Source organism: Adiantum capillus-veneris, chromosome 7 (assembly GCF_014529385.1).
Source record: "Adiantum capillus-veneris isolate H3 chromosome 7, ASM1452938v2, whole genome shotgun sequence".
Classification (NCBI taxonomy): Eukaryota; Viridiplantae; Streptophyta; class Polypodiopsida; order Polypodiales; family Pteridaceae; genus Adiantum; species Adiantum capillus-veneris.
The window spans coordinates 60,149,004-60,154,197 of NC_140937.1; the positions used below are offsets into that span (position 1 = coordinate 60,149,004).

General features: G+C 39.9%; 1 long non-coding RNA gene across 3 annotated transcripts; it reads left to right on the plus strand.

The window, feature by feature from the left end:
* Window positions 1–993: 993 nt before the first annotated feature.
* Window positions 994–2,957, plus strand: LOC147453938 (uncharacterized). 3 transcript variants are annotated; one of them, XR_015188580.1, is made up of 6 exons: window positions 994–1,008; window positions 1,204–1,497; window positions 1,600–1,651; window positions 2,140–2,295; window positions 2,508–2,701; window positions 2,785–2,957. It is a non-coding gene; the product is annotated as an uncharacterized LOC147453938 (long non-coding RNA). The 3 variants fall into 3 exon arrangements; XR_015188578.1 differs by having other exon boundaries at window positions 2,152–2,295; XR_015188579.1 differs by lacking the exon at window positions 2,140–2,295 and having other exon boundaries at window positions 2,511–2,701.
* The last annotated feature ends 2,237 nt before the right edge of the window (window positions 2,958–5,194 follow it).

Sequence of the window (5,194 nt, forward strand, 5' to 3'; positions counted from 1 at the left end):
GCTGCTTTTCTATTTCAAACTACTGACAAAATTCACAATGTGATTGTTGGACAAATGACTATTGGAGAAACTTATTGTGATTGGCAATGCTTTTGTCTATATGTATTCAAAATGTAGAGCCCTTACAAAATCACATAAATCCCTCTTGGTAGCTTGTCTCCTTAAGATATGTCTCTCCCTTCTCAAAGAAAGAACTAAAAAACTCAACCAAAAAGCCTTACTTTGCCACAATTGCAAAAAGGATGGTCATTTGGCCAAGGATTGCAAATCCAAAGGCAAACAAAGAGGAAAGTAGTGACAGTGACTCAAGGAAGGATAGCAAAGAGGCTGCTAGTGTGGTGGCAATGTTTGAATGCATGGGTCACACACACACACACACACAGAGATAAAAGAAATTATATATTAACGTCTTCAAAAGGCCAAAGTGACCTATGAGACAAAAGAGTTTACAAACGGTGAATTTGATACAATGTCTGTGTAAAAGACTGAAAAGTGAAAACTGAAAAACAAAATTTGAAACCTGCATTTTTCAAGCCCTCTCTCTCAAAGGGGAAAGGGAGACACTTGTCCAAATGTTACCATGGTTTCTTGATATGCACTATGCATGTGATTGGCTAGGCTTGCAAGGGTCCAATCCAATGCAAGGAGGGGTCGACCATAGCAAGTTGGGGTGTGCTTTTGGGGGGAATACTCTCTTTCACACACACTCACATTCTCTCATTCTGACTTTGTGAAAGTGCAAGAACTCCATCTCCTTCTCCAAACTTGAGAGGTTGAGAGCTTAAACCAACACTCTTGGCTATGGAGTGCAAATCCAACCAAGAGCCATGCTCCAATGCTTAAGCTTGCCATCTTCTTCATCATCATTACTATGCTATTAGGCTATGCTAAGCAACAAGAGGGATGATAAGTGAGTTATTTCTTCTTCCTCTTCCCTACCCTCATTCCTTGCTAGCTCTCTCCACCTTCGAAGGTGTTTGAGGTCTTGGGACTGAGGCCGGGGACAAGGTAATGCTTTCATTAAGCTAAGTAACAGGCATAATTGTGATTCATGAAGCTCTCTATCTTCATTTGGCACCATCAAGGTTTCAAGGAACACAAAGCTTGTATTAAGGGATTCACTATGGCAGATTCTCACATAAGTGTTCCTTGCATATCTCTTGTTGGGATGTTTGCTTAATAGTTTTTGTTTACTCTTTGTAGGAAGTTGAGGTTGATCAAGCTTGGACTAGTGAAGGTTCAAGCTTTTGTGGGTATATCAACATGGTCTGGAAGTTGTTCACCATTTTGTAATGGCTTGGTCTCATACGTCATTTTGGCCTTTTTGAAGACGTTAATATAACATTTCATTTCGTCTCTCTCTCTCTCTCTCTCTTTCTTTCTTTCTTTCACCGTAGAGCTCAAAATCTAGGTCATTTAACGATGAGAAAAAACATGTGCAGGCATTGGATGTAGTGAAGATGAGCGCGCCAGGGCCCAACACGATGAGAACCATCTGTAGGTTTGCCAGTTTTGTGATAGGTCAGTTACTGGCTTTAGCTATGGTTTCCTTACTCTCACACTCTTGTCTTGTTTGTCTCTTTCGCTATATTTTTGCAGGGTTTGCAGGCAGAAACATAGAGGGGTGAGCTCTCTCTTTAAGCTCAAAGGGGTGAGCTCATCTGAAATCCACACTTTGGTCCCTTGAAGAAACTTAGTCTGTTTCATGACTTTTATCTTCTCCTCCATAGTATCATAAGATGCAACTGCTTGTTTGCCTTTTACTTTGATGTAAATCGGGTCTCCGAGGTCGACAAAAGGGACTGCTTTCTGCAGTCTCAGTTTCCATATGGTAGTATCTAACATGTATTCGTCTTCCTCTTCTATGATAGCTTGTGTCCAATTATTCGGCATCCCTCCAATCCTTATCTTCTTCTTATTTTCCTGTATCTGCTCTTTTTCCTTCATTTTTGCAATGACTTTGTGGACTAAATGGTTTGTTACATGTTGTTGGACTGGGTTGGTACCTGCTTGGGTATTTTCCTCTTTGGTAGTGTGCTCCTGGTTGGTTTGTAATTGTGCTTCTAGTTGCATAATCTTCTTATCTTTGACGGTGATGTTCACTTTGTGAAGAGAAATCTCATTCTGCACTTTCTTAAGTTCTTGGAGCAGGTAGTTCTCCCAATGTGAAGGTGTTGATAGGGGTTGTGGAACCGGTGGACTTCCCGTCTTCACAGCAGCTGAAAAAGTCTTTCTCTCCATATCGTTGGATTAGGGTTTTGGACTATGGGTCAAGCTGAAAGCAGCCCCCATAAGGTGCCCACAAGATTTATGAGGGTTCAGCACAGGGGTGTTGCTGGAGTGTTGTTGGTGGGAGGGGCTAAAGCACGAGAGAGAGAGAGAGAGAGAGAGAGAGAGAGAGAGAGAGAGGCTGAAGCACGAGGGTGCTGCTGGATTGTTGCTGCATAGAGAGAGAGAGAGAGAGAGAGAGAGAGAGAGAGAGAGATTCCCTTGTTTGTTTTGTGTAGCAGCTTCCTTTGGAGTGCAAGACTTGCACACATACATCCATGTTTCAGGTTTTTTAACTATACAAACTTCCACTACCCCCACAAAGAAGTGCAGCTTTTGGGTGACTTGCCTCTTGCGATTTGAGAAACTTGTTCATCTTGCTTCAGACGCTCATGTGAAACATCCAAATATGTCTTATCATGTACATAACATGGTATGTTCGTTCTTGTAAGCTACACCTGTAGGGTGTTTTGATTGATGGGGTTTTAGCTTCTCATGTTTGGCGCTTTTGTGCAGGAATCGCCAACCTTGTAGTTCTCATTTGCCAGCAATGTATTGATGGGGATGTGAAGACCAGATTCCTTGTATGTGCATGGTTGTAACATTGCTTTCGCACTTGAAGTGGGTACTTACAGACGTATGTACAAGCTTGTTTCTTGGAACGTGATAGAACTTTGTTTTTCTCTTTGTCTAATATCTCACGAAAGCCTGTCTTTTATATTGGGTTTAAGTGTTTTTTTATCAAGTCTCACAGATGTGGAAGAGGTTTTTTTAAGATAGTTCTTCTAGGTGTCACTAGGTATAGAGAAACCTTGATCATAGCCATTGAAATGATTGCTCTCTTTACATTTAGCTATGCCTAAAGCAACGTGCACTAATTTTTACATGGAAATTTTGATCATATAATAGAGCAGGTTGCATAAGTGTGATTTTCCTGCTAGTTGAAGGTTCACTTACATGTTGTCTTGCTTGTCTATTATGTCTATAATTTTCTTATTTTGTCAATTGCACTTGTAAGGGATTTTGATCATGTCAATTGCGACCGTAAACTAGTAATGTGGTAAATTATTGATGAGTGTATAACTAAGCTAAAATTCTCACCACGGGAGAGATTGTAGAAAGGAGAAAACGGAGGATTGATAGCAAAGCATGAATACCTTTTGTTTTATCTTTTGAGGTAAGTAGTTCATTTCAAAGAACATCTACACCAGAGAATAACTTTGAAATACTTCCTAGTAATTGGTGTTGTACTTGATTGTTTTAAAACCCAAGTCTTTGGAGATTTATATGTTGGATTTAGTATGTAGGTCTAGTAAAGCATGGTTGAAATGCAAAAGCATGGACTACCAATGAGGGTTTACTTTGCAAGGGATCATTTATCCCAAATAAACTTTATCAACTTAGAAAGGATGAGCAAGCAAGTATTCAACTCAATGTAATTGATTGCCTAGGATTTTACTCTAGCTATGTATGCTCATTATTCAATGATTAAAAAGTGCTCTAACAAAAATCGTGCTCTGGGGGATCAACAATCATGAAGAAAAGTGCAAATAATAATTGCTTGTTGGGTGGCAAATTGACTGATTTGGCTAATGTAGCGAGGGCCAAAGAAAATAAAATCTTTGAGAAAATGGCAAGTCATTAGCATTATTCAATTAATCTATTTATACAAATGATTAATCTCATGTGAGTATTTACGGAATTATTAGTGACATTTCCAAATTTGTTTTTTGACCCAACCATACAAATAATTGTATTTACGTGTGAAATGTGCAACAAGAAAGTAGTGAGTTTTCACTCATGTGAATTATAAAACTCATTGTGAGAAAAAAAAATTAATAGTTCTTTACTCGTGTGGGATAACTAGGCACTCTTTTTTGCACATATGAAAATTTTCTTACCTAGATTCGCTCATGTTAATTGTTTTCCTTCAATATTTCATTGTTTCTATGTGTGAAAAGTGATGTAAAAAGACTCCCTTGAAGGAAATAATTTCCCACTTATGCATATATAGGTAGACTTTACAGTCCCACTGTTACATTAGAGAGAGAGAGTTTCCCTCGAAGAGAGATTTACAAGATTTTCCATTTGTCAATCCCACTTCTAACTTAGGAAAAACTATCTCTTGAGTTTCCCTCAAAGGGACTACTATGACATTATGCTTTCCTCATGGGAATTGGATTTTCCATATTCACCTCTATTCCATATGGAAAAAAATCTCCCTAATTTTTTTCCTACTTGAGAGAGGGAGATAATGTGAGAAACCATGGTGTTTTCTCTTATGGAACTTCTAAAACTTCTTATGTTAGACACTTGGTCCCTCTAAATGGAGCTAAGGGTGTGTGAATTCTTCCTTCAAAACCCAAAAGGAAACATAAAAGCTGCACGTGATCCTTGTTGGCACACGTGCTTGCAATAGAAAGGGTGGACAGACAAATGCAAGCCAAATCAACACGATCATGCCGAGGGCATACAATAGGTGATGGATCCGAGCTTGAGCGGATGAGGTGGGAGTGTAGATAGTCGAGGGTCAAGGGTTTGAATCTGCTAGGATTAATTGAGGATGAATGGTGGGTAGATTGTGTCCGGTGTAGAAGAGATGCCAAATGGTGGTGATGAGGACAAAAGCTCTTCAGCACAATGATTACAGGGTGCAGCTCAGTCCATGATCAGCAGATAGGAAATGGTGTGTGCAAAAGGACCAAGGGCTACAAGCCGATAGCCGTAGGTGTGTTGAGGGTGCACGGGGTGAGTAGTGAACGTGATATGATGGCGAGCAAGAGCAAACCAATGTCAGGTGACAGGCTAGCAGCACGTCAAGTAAAGTTATGGCATCAAATTGGACAAGTTTTAGCAGTTACTGGCAGAGCCTGCTGGCTCTCGTGTGGAGGAGATTGCAATCAAGGGCAACCAATCAAAGATGAGG